General features: G+C 33.1%; 1 protein-coding gene and 1 long non-coding RNA gene across 5 annotated transcripts in view; both read right to left on the bottom strand.

The window, feature by feature from the left end:
• LOC126736832 (homeotic protein proboscipedia) overlaps window positions 1–18,127 on the bottom strand; it is a 232,748-nt gene that overhangs the window by 17,268 nt on the left and 197,353 nt on the right. The window lies entirely within an intron of this gene.
• Window positions 13,244–15,479, bottom strand: LOC126736837 (uncharacterized). 2 transcript variants are annotated; one of them, XR_007660798.1, is made up of 4 exons: window positions 15,342–15,479; window positions 14,032–14,191; window positions 13,554–13,983; window positions 13,244–13,474 (listed from the first exon to the last, which is right to left on the bottom strand). It is a non-coding gene; the product is annotated as an uncharacterized LOC126736837 (long non-coding RNA). The 2 variants fall into 2 exon arrangements; XR_007660797.1 differs by having other exon boundaries at window positions 13,244–13,983.

Below are 18,127 nucleotides of genomic sequence, written 5' to 3' on the forward strand. Positions count from 1 at the left end.
AATACTAGATTCAAGACCAATAGAATTAGGTATTTCCTCAACAAATGATATGCTGTCTTTTCAACCTGTTATCTTTTCCTCTTGTACCTGCTAGATAATTATATTGTACGTGTGGTACGTAATAGGAAAGTTAATCGAATGAATTTTAAAATTGTAAAAATTCGATAAGACCAAAAATAGTCATGATAATTAGTGAAAGAATTTTCGGTTCGATTTGTGGTTCTATTTTTTTCGGTTTTGTTAATATTGTTTAACAAGGGTTAAAAATTTTGGTACCACTTCCACTTTGGTCACACATTCATGGATCTTTTTAATCCACACCATCCGCAATTTTTTGTCAAGTTATTAATTTATAACAATCATACATAAACACTAGTCCAACAAACGCTAAACATGACCACCGTTAACCTCCATATAATACAGATTTTGTTCAAATCGACGTTTAGGAGGGAAAAGAATAAGAATATCAAAATACACGTAAAGAATAAATAATAATGTCACTTAGAGGTTAGTTTAACTTGACCAAAGTGAAATCAGACCATTGATTTTTAGTTTATCGTGTTAAACAAAAAATAATAGTCAAAATGGTTTATACCCTATAAGAGATAGTGAAGTGATTTTTTGCTAACAACCAAAATGTATTTCGAACACGGAACTTTTCAATGAACGTGAAGAAAACAGAAACGTGCAAAGAAAGTATATCATAGAACTAATTACAAAATTTAGGGAAACAAGATCGGTGGCCAATAAAAAAAGGAATGTTGAGAAACCGATAAGGAAGAGGTTGCGGTTTTGGGACATATTAATATGGATCCTACACTAAGCACTCGACAGTTCAGAGTGTATCTACGATCAATCGGGGAAGTATACAACGGATTCTCCCCCATAGGTGGAAATCAGAAACTCATGATTTCCACCCCTATAAAATAAAGCTGATAGTGAAAGAGCTTTAAATAATCCCATTTATGTGTTTAACATTTGTTTCTCAAATAAATGTTCGTTTTTCTTAAACGGCACTGTAAACCGTCGTATTTGCCGTTATTAGTCGGTCCACAATTAATAGTAGAAGACAATTAATAGAAGTCCACAATCCACACATTTATCATAAAACACATACTCAACATCCCGAAAAATTAAACATCTGATGTAGCCTTTATGGCGATCATATTAGACCATTATTGGACCATTTTTTATATCAGCTTATCTTGATGGGGACAAAAAGCTCGATCCGGCAATAACGAACATTATTGAAAATGACAATAACAATCAATACGTTAAAGGCGAGGTGATGTTTCAGCAGGATGGTACCCCTTCATTACGCAATAGCTGTCTGCATTTATTTAAAAGATAACTCCTGGTCGCTGGATTGGATGGAGAGGCTCTGGTGAATGGCCCGCACGCTCGCCTGATTCTTTCACCTCTGGATTTTTCTGGACCAGCTTTACCAGAAGAATTGCGCGAAAGGATTACATTTGAATGCCAACAGATAACTCCTGAAAATCTGAATTATTGCATGGAGGTTAACGGTGGCCAATTTTCAACATTTGTTGGAGTAGTGTTTATGTATGATTGTTAAATATAATATTAATTGTTAAATATATGATTGATAAAAATAACTGCCATACTTTATCAAACTATAAATAAATTAAAAGTTTATAATAATACTAATAATAATAATTTTATAAATTAAAAGAATTTCGATTTATTTCGAAAAAACTGGATAAATTATTAAAATAGTCGATAGTTTGAGAACCGCTGAAGTAAAATCCTTTAAACTAGAGACAGTCGTAAAGAGAATCGAAGTAAGCGACTATTTCGATTATACCAAAAACCTTGTTTGAAAGGTAAAACTCGAGCCACTATTCCATTAAAAATTTTCGAGGTTAGTTCCACCCTGGCTAAGGAATGACAGATGGGGTGGTATTATACTCTGAAAATGTTTCCCCTTGGTAATATAAATTGACGTGTCCGAGCGTTTTCTTTAAAAAATCTTTACGAGCCCGACATGGCCGCCGTTTCGTTTTCGTTTAGCCACTCTGTATATTGTGTATAATTAACATTATTTGGGCTTAATGAATATCCTATAATTGATTTTTTTCTTTTGTTGGTAAAATATAAGAAGAAATATACAGTGAGGACGCGCAAATTAGAACAAATTTATTTAGAATTCAGAGGTGTTTTAAACGCTCGGACACGTTAATTATTATTTTTTTGTGCGATTTTTTTGATGATGAATTCATGTATACAGGGTGGACCAAAAATGAGCTACATCAACTTATTCTTCTATATAACTTCTATCAACTTAATTTTTTTAAATAGAAACCCAATTTTTATTTTATTTTTTAATTCTGTATAAACTTTAACTGTTAAAGTATATTTTGTATACCATGTCCTATACCTAACCTCAATATTTATAAGAAATTTTCGATTAAATTTTTTATAAATAACCATGAATTTTTGGAATAGTTATATATAAAAAAAACAAAACAAAAATAAATGATCAAATTGTTGACCATTAACTTCCTTACAGTAACCAAATCGATATTCAAATTCTTGTAATACTTTACTTATTGTTTGAGGCCGGATTGGTTGTATTTTGGCTCTATTTTTTAATTCTTCTAAGCTTTCAGGTTTATCAAAATAAACTAGAGACCCACAATTCCTGCCTATACGTTTAATTTTTTGGGAAATTGTGTGTAGCTTTCCATACTCCAGTGTGGATTTTCTGGTATTTACAAAACCATCTAAAAAAAAACTTGCCTCGTTGGGAAAAACAATCTTACTTAAAAATTGTGGGTTTGCATTACATTTATTCATCATTATTTCGCAAAATTCTATTCTGCGGATGTAATCATTTTCAGTAAGTTCCTGAATTAAATGAATTTTATATGGATGCCATTTATTCCTATGCAAATATTTTAGAACCCATGATTTACTAACTGACCCGAGCTGCAGCAACGTCGAGTTGATTTTTGTGGATTTTCTTGTAAATCAAGCAAAATATCTGATTGTCTGTTTTCTGGGAGCGTGGGATGGTCAAGGTCATATTTGTCTCTAACATGACCAAAATCTTTTTTTTTCAATTTTGCTTACTACCGAACGTGTAGGGGAAACTGGCCTAAAATGACATACCCTAAACAAAAGCTTCCACAAAACTTAGGAATATTTATTGATGACCATTCATTTCAAGTTCAGTGAGTTCGTTAGTTTATGCCAGTTCCCATGAAAGGCATAAAGCTTTAATTTTTTTCATTTTAAAATATTGATGCCAAATTTTAAAAAAAATGGGCAGCGTGTCATTTTAGGCTTATACTTGGGCAAAATAACATACACCTTTTTATAGAAAATGTTGCAAATAAAAAAAGTAGAAATATTTAAAAAACCTTTATTATGAAATACAAAAATATAATACTTTGGTCATTTACGAAAAAACAAATGCCTATTCAGTTACAAAGTTCGCAAGTAAAAAACTTAGTGCGACGGGAGACCCCTGCGCATTCTGCGTGTCTCCACTTTTTACATTTTTGACACCGCAGCCAAAGCTCGCCTGATTTCGACTGGGAATAAAGGCTGTTGCAATAGATACACGCAGCATCTTCATCATCGTCTTCAACCTCAGCAAATGGATCTTGATTTTTTTCTTCATCATCGGTCCACAATTTGACTTTAACCTAGTTACGTTTTGCACGTCGCTCCAAGACTAAACGTTTCTCTTCTTCTTTCGCCTTGAGTTCTTCCATGTTAGGTGTAGATGTTAGCACAACTGTTCCCTGTCTTTTCCGATTTGTTCGTTTAAAAGATGCCGATACCTTGGGTATTGGAATGATGCTTTCCACGGAAACCCGGCTACTATCTAGTATATTATCTTCTTCTTCATTTGGAGTTATATGGAATGGTCCAGGTCTGTCCCTGTCGGCTTGTGATGGTGGAGGGGATGTGTTTGGATGAGGTCCTTGGTGGTCTCGTGTTTGTAATTCGGGATCATTTTGTTCAGGGATGGCGGTTGTTAATGACGCAGCGAACATCCAGTCGGGAAAAACATTGGCATTAAACGAATGGATTCCTGTTTTTTTGAACCCACTAACGGCATTTTCCATAGTTGCACTGCGTTCATAGGCTTCAGAAAATAGCTTTTCTACTTGAAAAGGAGATACAGTGCGACCTGGATTATTCACTTTGTAATCGCTTAATTATAATAGGCAGCTAGAGGACCAAAAAATGACACATCCAGGAGTTGTAATCGGTGTGTGCAGTGCGGAGGAAAGCAAATCATTAGAACACCATTTTCTTTAGCCAACGTAATAACTTCCAATTGATTTTGTTATTTTGAGATGAATGTGTAAACTTTATAAAATGTTTCAGCCACTTACAAATCAGGTCACCTGTCATCCAGCCCGATTCTTAACACAAGCCCAATGTCCCAGCTGGTGCGTTATCAATTAACTCTGGCTTCCATTTTTTTTCGAGAAAAAATGAAGGAGAAGAATTATGTTATGTTCCGCTACTGTATGTTCCAATAAATTGAAAAATTTTTCAACTTGCGGCTTATTGAAACCCTGCGCACGAGCCGCTGAAGTGGCTTCCGGTGTTCTGAGTGAAATGTCAGGATTGCGCCCCCTAAAGCCCACAAGCCAATCCCAGTCAGCCTTTTTCTTAATCCTGTTAAATCTGTGGGGTAACTTTTTCCTTTCAGCTAATTCAAATGCCAATTGCCTGACCTCTGTTGTGTTTAAGCCAAACATGCATGTTTCCAATTTCTTAATATGTTGCACTATCTCGCGTTCAAGTTCTGCAGAAAATGTAGGTCCATAACGACCCAAGCCTTTTTGAGAACCTTTTATTCTTTTATTTTTATCCTGTGCCCTTCGTCTAAGCGTTGCTTGCGCTACACCATATCTTTTAGACGCCGCCAACCAGCCCAGATCACCGTTTTGGACTGCTTTAATAGCTTCGCTCATGCTTGCCTCACCCCAATTTTGACGCGTCGATTCACGCGTATACTTTTCAACCATATTATCTGAAATCATAAAAACATAGGTATAGGTTTCAGCCTAATGCCTATGTCGTTTTACACCAACACTGTGTATGTCATTTTACCCAAAGAATAAGTGTGTTAGAAATGACCCAAATACTTATTAAAAACACAAAAGAAACCGGGGTTAAATCACATCAAAATAAAAAAAAAAGTCTATTTTTTCACCTGAAGTAACCGTACTTAGGCTTATTGTATTAAGTGATATCGAGAAATTAGGAACTTTTTTTTCGGTTGGCATAATAAATACCGTCAAAGAGTGCTGTGTGTGAATATATATGTATACTCTACAGGAAACTTTAGTCTTGAAATAATTATTGAAAATTAACAAATTAAAGCCTTGTTATCTCTTATGAATTCTTTAATTAATAATTTAGTACATATCATCAAGACCAATGAGCAATGTTACAGAGAGGAGTAGAAGTATGGAGGAGCAGCAATTTACTGTAAAATTACTGAAAAAATTAATTAATTCCAATGAATCCTGAGAAAAGTGAATGGCAAAGGAAAAGTTAAATAAACTCTCAATACGTAATGTTTTTGAGTACTCGATGGCACAATATACACTGGCAAAGAGTCCAAGTGCTGTGTGTAAATATATATACTCTACAGGAAACTTTGGTCTTGAAATAATTTTTGAAAATGAAAAAAGTAGAGCCTTGGTATCTCTTATGAATTCTTTAATTAATAATTTAGTACATATCATCAAAGACAATACAAGAACAACGATCCAATCCGCAAGTTGCTCAGATAATATATTTACAAATATGGAGTATGTTATAGCCTCGGTTGTATTTGACAGTTTTATATTGGATATGGTTTAAAAAAATGATTTTAAACTAGATAAGAATATTATAAAAATAAAAATATATAAGTTATAGGCACATATTCTCTCGAAAATAAAAATCAACTTTTATATCGAGCTTGTGAGAATAGATTTTAAACATAAATTATAAATATGTTGATAATATGTACAGAAATTAATGGAATGGGAACAAATTACCAGACAAGAATACAGCAATATACATACAAATACCAGAGAATATTTGTGAGATAGCACAGAAAATAAAACATATGCATAGTATTGGGATTATCAAATTTTAACTAGCATCATAAAGACCTAGAAATTTGGAAAATTTCCTCATACTCTAAAAGTGGCTTGCTTAAACCTTGATTTAAAAAGGGGGATCCGGAAATGTCTATCTATTGGCTGTTTTTTTCTTGTGATCTTCGAACATGGGATATGCTTTCGATTGGTAAAGTTTTTACAAAATGATAACGTTGTTAGCCATTGTCAAAGTGGGTTTTTAAAGAGCAAATCAACAAATACTGCTATTTTTGCTTTTGGTAAAAATGTGCTTGAGTACTTGGAAAAAAAACTGATTCTTGATATATTACTACATTTATCAAAAGCGTATGACAGAAAAGTACTTATTTTTTAAGCAGAAAAATATGGAATAAGGGGTAATGCATTAAAGTGACTTAAATCCTATATAAATAATAGAATTCAAATAGTCCACCTAATTAAGGAGCGTAAGACTGGAAGCATATTAGTCTCAATTCTGTTCATAATTGTGGTAAATGACCTATACTTCATGCTGGAAAAATAGAGATCCCGCACGGAGCTATTTTTATCAGAAACAAATTTTACGAATTATAAAAAAAATGAATTACAAATAAAGGTGTAGATTTATATTTAAAGATGTAGGCATTGTGACTCTGTATGCAGTTTATATCTACAAAAGTTTCACGTTTTTTTTCAAAATAAACATAACAACAATACAAGGAGGAGCATACAATACTAAAAAAAGTGACTTTAAATATATTTATCATAGACTTATAATGACCAAAAAATCATCTTTGAATACGTGTTAAATTATTCAATGCCCGCCCAGACCAAATAAAAAGAATTATAACTTTATCAAAAAAGTTAACGATTAAAAAGTTGTTAGTAATAAATGGATCATAGAGAAATTTGTCCAACTTTATAGGTTACTCAATGCGTATTTCGATGTCTAGTTTGTACCTTTTTTGTCAGTCATTGCAGAATTTAATTTGTGCCGATCTTATTTCATTTCAGATGCGTGATGTATGTTGATTTGAAATAAAGCAATCATTTACTTATTTCAAAGCTTACTTAGATCCGTGTGAAATTTTTTGGTGCGTTATCTTTAGACAAATAAAAATTGCAATTATTTAAAAACAAATTCTTGCCTCATTTACTTTCTTCTTCAGTGGGACGGTATTTAAAGGCCCTGCGGGCAAATTAATATCAGAGAGTTCAAACATCAGCAATAAAGTGTGTCATGATTTCTATTTACCGTATTTTGAAACCTAATCACGACAAATTTGTTATTTTTTTTCAATTGAAAATGCTAATGTCGATGGGTAAGGACTAGTCCTAGTTTTTTTCGGTATTTCTTAAAAACACGTGTATTCTGCCCCGCAGAGTAGACTCGACTGAGGTCACAGCTGCAAACCAATTAGATTTTGTCATTTACGACAGCGTTGCCACGTCTCAAATTAGAGAAGTGGCCGATATGCCATTTTACCCTAGTATGTCATTTTAGGCCAGATCGCAAACTTCGGCCTGTGTTCGAGTCTTGTCGCCATATCCTACCATCATCAAAATTTCAATTCTTTGTTTTTCAATTAAACGCGCCATACTTTTAAACTTTGCAACTGCATTTGACACTTACATATACCTGTTGAAAAACTATGAAAAAACATGTTTAAATATGCTCAAATGACCCAAACAGTTGCAAATTTATTAATAATGTTAGTATTAGGTATAAGATATGGTATACAAAACAAACTTAAATTTCTATGCAGAATTAAAAAATTGAATAAAAAACAAGAGTTTCCATTTAAAAAATTGAAGTTGATGGTCGTTGCTTATTTTTGGTTTGGTTTATTAAAGTCGACGTGTCCAAGCGTTTTTTTTTTAACACATCCCTAAATTTTAAATGAATTTGTTCCAACTTGCGCGTCCTCACTGTATATTTAGACGAAACAAAACACACATACATTTCAAAAGAAATATTTTGTGTTAGATGTACGATTAATTGTACTTTGGCTGTTGAAGATAAATATTTTTGTTTGTTTCTTTTAGAAAAACCAATGGCGTACCATTTTTGTTTAAGAATATTGAAGTAAAAATCCCGTAGGAACGCCACTGATAAAAAATTAAACAAACTTTCAGATCAAAAATTGTTCTTTGTTACTCTAATAGTAATAGAAAAGTGATGAGTAAAAAAAATGTTTGTTTCTTAAAACTTTAACAACACAGAATATGCTGTTAAAGCTTAGACACTGCAATTCGGGACTCCTTGTATGTAGCCTAGTTCATCTATTCCCCAAAACACGTGTAATTTTATAAAATCCTCGTGATACATCAGAATTAAAAAAAGATAAAATAAAAATATTTCATTAATGTAATATTCCATTTTAATGGAAAAAAGAGAAGTTCCAAAACTTAAAATGTAACAGAAACCATCGTCAGGATAGAGCTGTCGTCGTCGTCGTCGAACTTCGACCCGTATCCAAACAACCCCACCTCCCCCCACCAGCGCCCGGTTCACCGCACACTCTTTGATTGACATGTTCCTCATCAGTATTCCAACGATACGATTGGACAAACGCAGCTGTCAATCAAAACGGTTACGTGCACCCCGTCCGCCCTATATACACATATACACACACACCACCACCACCACCGCCGCCTTTGGTTGCCTTGGTTACTGTTTACTGTGTTTTTGTTTGAAATTTAGTTTGTGTACACGAACGGCTGCGTAATCGGGGGGATTCAGAGTTAATTAAATAAATAATTGAATTGCCCGGCTAGGGTTGATATATCCATAATCAAATATGGCCGATTTGTTTCAAAAACCGTTGACGGCGAGACGTTATAATTATAATTGAGTTTAATGTTCGGTTAAAGTTTTTGTTTAGTTTTTTTGTTGTAGAAGAGCTATGAATAATTAAAACTCTTTGAAATAAAGTATTGAGTACTAGATTAGAAAACCTATATAAAGTTTTAAGCTTTTAAGAGATGTAATAGTATACAGGGTGTCTCTCATTATTTTTTTAATTGAACTCCAATCAAACCACATTATTATTGTAATTACAATAAGGGAGTGCTTACCATCTAACTAAACAAAATCAAACTCACCTAATAAAAAAGAAACAATCAAATTAAAACAATATAGGTATCAATAAAGGCAGTAGTGAGATAAATACCAAAATAAAATAAGATTTAGAATAATAATAAGGACTAGAACAGCGGATTATGAAATTAATTTAATTCCACACTAAGTAGTTTTTCTTTAAGAGTTAAAACATTTATATTAAAAATATCTATATTACAGAGTTGAATCACTTTATTGCACTAAGGCATAATTTTAAAAGGGGATAGACTAGCCAAATTCACAATGAATAACTTAGTGTTTATAGGTCTAAAAAAAACTTGGGTACTTTAAAATTTATTCTATTAATTAAATTCAGATTACTATATTTTTTGTTGTTTACTATATGATGAATTCTAAAAAGAAGTCTCTCAGCAACTTTAGCTTACAATAAGTAAAATGCATAACTTAAATAGTCACGACTTTTATTTACATACTGGTAGTTTTCATCTCTAACTAATTCTACAAATGTTTATACTTAGAAGCTTTGTTAATACGAGAAATTCAAGCTTATTGATGATTTAATATACCACCGAAAATAAGTCTAGTTCATTAAATACAGGTTGTTTTAGCGAAAACAAAACCAAGGCATTTTCGATGTGAAAAACATTTTTTTTTAAACCTTGAACACGTTGAATTTATTTTCGAGCAGGACAATGTTTAATGAGCAAGGCACCCTCAAACCAGTCAAATCACCCCCTCGTCTTAATCTTAAATGGAAACGGGGGTCGTGTATTACCTTAGTCACTGGATATGAGAGCTTTTCAAAATTCTAAAAACAGCGAAAATTAAAAAGGGGGCCTGGACTATGTTTTGGATATTTTTTTTTAAAAAGGGTAAGTCAATCTTATTTTCGAAGGGGTAGCTTATTAATTAAGAGGACATCCTGATACCTACAACCCTTAAATCACCCCTAAAATCTTAAATATCATCATCCTCTTGATGGTACCTTATATTAAAGCCTTTTTTTGCTATTAATTTATTAATTCTTAGCAAAAGAAACACTCCCAAATGGTTTTAACTTAAAAATAGACGAAAATAAACATTTACTTCTGCAATCTTTTCTTATAAAATTTCTTAATATTATTGCTAAATACCTAGTCGTACACCATACACAAAAACAAAACAAATAAAATACAAACACAAGTATCTATCTGAAGAATTTGAATTATTTGATTTTTAAAAACCATAGGTACTTTTTTATAAAATGAGATTTTAAATAGTTTAAAATATTTTACGTGTAGACGTCCTGTCTTAACAATGGTTTATTCTACTCAAAGAGAGTTGAGAGAATAGAGTGTTTCTTTCGACACAACATTGTGCCAATACGGTACCAGTATTTAATGAAGAAAAACGGGACAGAAAATATGTTCTGGAATTAGTGGCTAAATTTAAGGAAACTGGCAGTGTATTAAAGTAAAAGCGTAAAGTTAAACGTGCTGTTGATGCTAATAAAGCAATGCAAATAGCTGTCCTAGGTCAATTTCATGCCGAACCAGGAATAAGTGTCAGAAAATTGGCGACGAGTATAGAAGTAAGCAAAAGTTGCGTTCATAGGATACTTAAGGAAAACAAATTGCATTCTAACAAAATTCAACTGGTGCAAGAACTACAAAGGTTTCCATCTTTTTCGCACCATACATGTGATTTTTTATTTTGTTTCTTTTTCTTTATAAATACAATTTTTTTAACACATATTTTCCAAGTTTCTAAGTTTATTAACTGTTAAGTGTTAGTAGTAGTAGTAGTCGCGTTATATCACTCCTGGAATACTTAATGCCAGATGTCAACGGTTTTAAAAATCGCGATACCATTCTTTTTGTCTAAAGAAAACTATGTGATTCTTCGGCAATGAGCTTTTGGTTAGATTTTTTTTGCTTTTTATAGGCAAATAAAGTATTCTGAATTTGAATTTAAATGAGAACGATTATGATGAACGAGTGCAATTTTGTGAAACCCTTATTGAGTTGATCATTGTTAATCCGCGTCTAACTTAAAACATCTGCTTCTCAGAATATGAGGGTAAAAGTACGCTTTTACTTAATGGTAAGTAAATCTTCATAACTGCCGCTACTGATCAAATGCCAAACCTGGACAGTTTCGCTTTCGACAGTTTATACCCAGTTCGCTGTTAAACTAATGAGGAACTTAAATCATCTTTGGGCGGGAATCTTTGGTGACTCCCTTGTTCGGCCGTTTTTTCTACCCTGGTAAAATATATCAAGATTTCTTGGAAAATGAGGTCAATCCAAGAATAATAGAAATAATTGAAAGCCGAAACGATTGTGATGAAGATCAAGATGGAGCACCTCCACACTATGCTCCTAATGTGAGGCAATATCTTGATGATTTATTTCCTGATCGTTGGATTGGAAGGAGAGGATCCTTTTTTGGCTAGCTAGGTCGCTTGATTTGATGCTACTTGATTTTTTTTTAGGGGGGCATTTAAAAACTAAAGTTTACGCTACCCAACCAGAAACCCTGGAAGACTTACGCCAAAGAATTATAAATAAATACCAGATGATAACACCTAAAGTTCTGGAAAATATCAGAGTTCGTTTTGAGCATCACTTTTATTCATATATTGAAGTGGGCGGAGCTAACCTATCTACTTTTTACTGGCAGTAAGCAGTTATTCCTTGCTTTTTTTAATTTATTATGAATCAGGATCAAATATTCTCAGAATGTTAACAAGCTGCCATTATTAAAAAAAGGCCCCAGTCACATTAAAGTATTTAGTAATATTAAGGAACAAAACATGAAAATTAAGTGACACGTGGCTGTTTTTGGCGATTACAGTAACTATACTAATTTAATAAATTTTAAAGGTTATTTCATCCCCTCTTACGGGGTTGTAAGGAAAACGTTAAAAAATAATTTGAACATATCTGAGAAGGTACTAAGTTTTACTATAGAACTGACAAAGCTATACTATTATCAAAGTTGCCTTAAATTTATGTTCTTAATAAATTAATTACAGCTCTTACATACTCCCGTTAGCTTTAGACAATTATTACATCTCCCTATTTTACTTCACCATATTGAACACCAAGTGTAATCATGCCATTTTATTCAAACTTCAACTGTTTGACTTCTTTTTGCGAAAGTTTAATAAATTCAAGTGGCTGCTGGAGACAGACGGAATACCTAAAGCCAGCATCGGCCTGCCTCCCCCCTTTGAAAGGGATGAAACTCCGGCATTGATATTAAATTTCACCTGGTGACAGATGGCGATGTGCTTTATCACTCACGAATAGGAAACACGTCAAACTTTATTAATAATTTGTCGTTTTCGACTCCTGATTTCATTGAAGTTTTGATTTCGTCGGTTTCATAGATTAAAAATAGAGTGGAATATTTTAAGGGGAAATATATGGGCAGCCAAGAGGCAATATATTCTGTTATTAATGGTTCATTATCTGCATTAAAGTTACTTATTCAATGAAAGTTATTAATGGTTTTTATTTCAATAAATACTACTCCTTTAATGGATTATATTACCATACTATATATCTCTATAGAGTGTTTGCTACCATATTACTACTGTTATACTCGCCGAGCTGTTCTTTCATAAAAGATACAAAAGCACTATGGGTGGTCGGTCAATGACTTGCAAAATGGGATATTCTCATTGGAATATAATTTTTTTATGTTTACGCATTTATCTAACCCAAAATAAACTGTTAGAAATCCAAAGTAATATACAAATAAATTATTTAGCTACAGATCATATTCAATACTAAATAAATAAAATTTAATATACTAAGCCCCACCCAGCTTAAAATATAGGTGATGGATTTGCCAAACTGATTATATTGCCTTTCATTTGCATAAATTGAAAATGTAATTGAATTCAGTCAAACAGGATCTGGTTACTAAAGGGCTAAATAGGGATTACAAAATAAACATTAGGTCAGGGTTGATTTAAACAATACTTAGAAGCAAAAATTCATTTATTTATTGTTGCACTGTCTGACAGTTATACCTCCAATTACAAAGCAGAATATGCTATAAAGTAATTAAAATCTAAATGTAAATTAAACCTAATCTATTACTACTAATTACGTGTATCCTAAAAAAATAAAAAATAATGTAAAAAATCTAAAATGCAGTACACTGTGTCCCATTTTGGATGAGATTGCAGGGTATCTCTCTCGGGGTCATTTTTTAAGATATAACTTTGCGGTTTTCGCGATCCTGTATCACTTTTTTTTAACTTTCAAAGCCACAAACAGAAATATTCCAACTACTTTTCTTCCTAAAATACAGGGCGAAAATGAAAATGTTCACTTTTGGAGATGTTATTAAAACTGCTTATAAAAGATATTTTTATATACCGGGTGGTGCGTCGCCGAGCGAAACATAGGAAATCCCATGTAAATTTTAAGTGGGTCAATTATTGGCTAAGAGACCAATCTAGCAAACCCTCGTGCAAAGTTTCAAAAAACTTTAATAAGCGAATCTTGAATTTATTTATTTACTGGTGCCCGTTTGGTTTTACCTGAACCGAATTTGGTAATTTTGCAATTACTTTAATTGAATAATGTTTTAGTATTTTCGGCGAGTAATATATCGTCTTGCGAAGGTGTTTGTTGTTGTATAACTGCAATATGTTCTTGGTCCCCTTCATCAGCTATATTTTCAGCGTCTGTACTGCGTTCTTGTATTTGCTGTTCGTCTGCGTCAACGTCATCGTCGTTAATTTCTCTTTCGTCGGGAACGCAAATTTTATGTTCATTTTGAGACTTCGGCAAATTGCCGCGCGTCCTAAAAACACTTACATAGAATTGTAATTAAAACTCAAAAGTTATTTACCTTCGACCTTCTAAATACGGCAGCAAAAATGTCATTTGCTGTGCAAATTTCCATGGCGTAATTTTTTTGGTAGCCTGGCCACTTTGTGTAGACAGGCGTCTATTTCTTGCATTATACAAACATCGTCTAAGTTTGTCCCATTTTGTCTTGGCGTTGTCCGCTAGAAGTAAAACCAACGAAATACATATTACACTTTGTTTCAGATTTCTGGCAACTGGAAATTCGTTTAGGAGTATGGGATTTAATTACAGAATGGGATTCAGTACAGTTCGTGAAATAGTAATCGAAGTGTGTGATGCCATATGGAAAATTTGGGGCCTATGGTACTGCCAAAACCAACGGAAGAGTTATGGAAGAAGTCATCAGCTAGATTTAACCAACTGTGGAATTTTCCGAATTGCGTTGCTGCCATAGACGGCAAACACGTTAATATTCAGTGCCCTATTAATGCAGGATCCACATACTACAAATACAAGGGAAGTCATTCGATAGTTCTGTTGGCGCTGGTTGATGCAGACTACAAGTTTATTACCATTGACGTTGGTTCCAACGGCAGGAATAGCGATGCCGGCATATTAGAAAAGTCCGATATTGGAAAAATGCTTGAGAACAGAACACTGAACATGCCAGCACACTTTCCACTGGAACCAAATGGACCACCTCAGCCTCATGTCATCGTGGGTGATAAAGCATTCCCACTGAAAACATACTTGCTTCGTCCATACAGCAAATATCACTTACAAGGAAATGAAGCTCATAAAATATATAACTTGTAAAATATATAACAGGTTATCAAGAGCTCGACGCGTTGTGGAAAATGCGTTTGGCATTTTGGTAGCGCGATGGAGAGTGTTTCATAGACATTTGGAAGTACAACCAGAATTGATGGATAAAATTGTTCTTGCTTGTTGCTGCCTCCATAATATGTTGTGTTCCGATGCATACGAACCTGATAATGACACTTTGAATATGCCTGATGCTGCCTTTCAGTATCTTGACGGAATGAGACGGAATTGCCCTAATGAAGCTTTTAGAGTTCGAGAAGCTTATACAGAATTTTTCAATTCACCTTCGGGTAGAGTAGCTTGGCAGATATATATGGTTCGCAGAGGCAGAGTAGACCGTGATAACAATTAAATATCTACGGCATGGAACTTTCTAATAGAATAAATTGGTAAAAAATTAAGGACTAATACGTGATCAAAATTCATTTATTTCATTAGAAAGTTCCACTCTGTATATACTGTGTATGTCGTCTGCTAATGCGTTTATACATATTAATAATAAAAGAACAAAATCACTAAATTTACCTGTTATTTGTTAGTGTCTACCAATTTCTTCCCAAGCTTCTTGCCGAATCGTCTGGTCCCTGTACTCTGCTGAGTGGCTGATGAGTGATTGTATAGCACTTCATGATTTCTTACAAGTTCAATTAACTTCTCGTCCATTTTTCATATACTTATATGATTTTTTTTATACCAAAACCTGTGTCAAAACACTAAACGTAATGTCACGTTCCACTACAAAATGTAAATTGGCGGGATAACAGAGGCGTGTTATCATGTGAGAGCAGACGAACGCGCCGTGAATACGTGAGGTGACAGCAGTATGATTCTGATACATAAAATTCTGCACGTGCATATCACGAGCTCACGTGACGTGATGATAGTCTTTTTCCGCCTTAAGATGCAAGATTATTGTGTACTAAAGTACTCAAAGGGTAGTCCAATATTGGGTCAATGTTACGTGGCATCTGGACGACTGGATACCTATGCGACGGACTGTATCCATGTGATGTAGCAGCAGGCACGTTAATTGTCCAAGAAGCGGGTGGGATTGTTGCAGATTTATTTGGTGAAGTTTTAATGTTGCGATCGTTATCTTATATTGTCGGTAAAATGCACTGTTTGTTTAAACGATAGAAATGTATAATGCAATGGCTGATTAAATAGCCTATCAAAACTCCAGTAACAAGCTGTTATTTAATTAAGGATTAATATGCATGTAGTTAGAGTGCAATGTGTTTTTGCAATATATTTTGCCTTTAAATTCATCAGATCATATTAAATTCTTTCAAAATCCAGGTTCTCGTTAGATTTGGCTAAAAACCAATAAGAAAATTCCAGTCGTTAAGTCGATTGTCATAATGCAATTCTCGAACAATATTTACCTTATACGGTTTAAATTTGCCTTTTTACATTTTTTTTCACTTTTGTTTTTGAAATTCTGGATTGGATTTTAATCGGAATACTGTAGCCCGAGATGGCTGACATCTTTCTGGAGACTTAATAAGATCTCTTTTATTTTTTAAATTTTTTAACAAAATAAAATAACTCGAATCTTTACATGTTTAAATATAATTGCAGCGCTGCTTCGAGTTTTTTGTTAGAAAGGTTTAAACATTTTATAATATCATACTTTTTAAAATTTTGGAATTATTCAGCCATCATTATTGATTTGTATTGACTCTGTGACTTAGTATCCATGAGTGCAATAAACAAAACATTTTTTATGCACGTTCAAGTTTTATGCATGTGTGAAAAAATTCATCCTACTAATAAAAAAAACAAACATAAATATGAATTTTTCTGATTTTTGAAGCTAAAATTTACTTAGGATTAAGATTAATTATGATACATAAAAAAAAAATGCAAAAATTTGACGTTAGAATATCGGTGTTCCATACGGTGTTCCATTAAAAAATACCAAGTTTGGGCACATCTTAAAAACAGTGCTCTAAAAAATTGTTTAAATACGCCACTGACTTTTATGTAAAAATATCTATTACAAGCAGTTTTAATTTTTTTTCTATCTTACACAGGGCTTGAGAAATAATAACGTCTCAAAAAGTGAACGTTTTTGTTTTCGCCTTGTATTTCAGGAATAAAAGTAATTGCTAGTAAAAGTAAAAGCTATATCTTAAAAAATTACAGAGATACCGTGTAATCTCATCCATCCCATACAGTGTACATATTAAGAATAAAGAGTACAGAGGACAGCACAGGATAGTGAAAGTTTTATAGGACTGGTATATGCGACCTCTAATTCTTTTGCGAATAAAAATCTAAAATAAGGAATAATTAGAAATCATGTACACAAATTTTACGTGCGTGTTTACGTTTTATTTATCTCTGCTATTCATGCTATTATTTTTGTTCTTCATACTTTTGTTTATATTATAATTATAATTGGTGGTAAGCTGTCAGCTAAGAAAGGAGAATCACGTCGTGTTATCTTTCGTGAGCACTGTGCCGTAACTGCTAAGCTGTGCAGAAGTACGGCTCTAACCTCCTCGCGGTGGCAACTATAACTAACTAACTTATAGTAACAGGGTCGCAGTATGGTCATCTCTGGGTACCTGACAAATATAGTCGGTCTGAGAGAGAAAACGCTAAGCACACCCCAATGCAAGAGGGAACAGCATATCTCGAAGAATTATTGACAATAGTCGCGGCAAACAGATAGAGTAATAAAAGTATATATTATATGAGTAGGTATACTAATTTAGTCGCCTAGAAGTTTAAAATTACTTGTTTTTATAAAACAATACAGTTTTACAAGATATAATGATTTATCATCTTTTTTATCAAGCCATTAAGATAAGTGTTTAAATAAAATTAAAAAGTAATGGCGGCAGACAAAAAGGTAGTTGGTAAAATTGATAACTACAGATAAAAATGTATTTTGATTTTAAAACAGAAGGTACTGGGATAAGAGTTTTTTATAGCTCAATTAGCAATAATTAATATGACATGATAATAAGCCATTAATAATATGTGCCTTAAAAATTATTCATAAGTAGAAAAACAATTATAATTAGTCGCTCTACCTAAACTTTCATCATTCCATCCATAGTCCACATTCGCTGCTCTTCTTCAAGACCATGACCTATTGCCCTTTTCCAATTTTCGGCAGTAATATTGTTTAAAGCTTCGTCAATTAGGAGTTTAAGATCATAAAATTTAATTGCAGTATTTTTCCTTCCGACTTGATTTTTTATCTAAGCCCATATCACCTCTATCGGATTAAGCTCGTATAAAGAGGAGTTCTTAGAACAGTCCGACCAGTAGATTTTGCAACTTCATAAACCACATAT

This window comes from Anthonomus grandis, chromosome 5 (assembly GCF_022605725.1).
Source record: "Anthonomus grandis grandis chromosome 5, icAntGran1.3, whole genome shotgun sequence".
Lineage (NCBI taxonomy): Eukaryota > Metazoa > Arthropoda > Insecta > Coleoptera > Curculionidae > Anthonomus > Anthonomus grandis.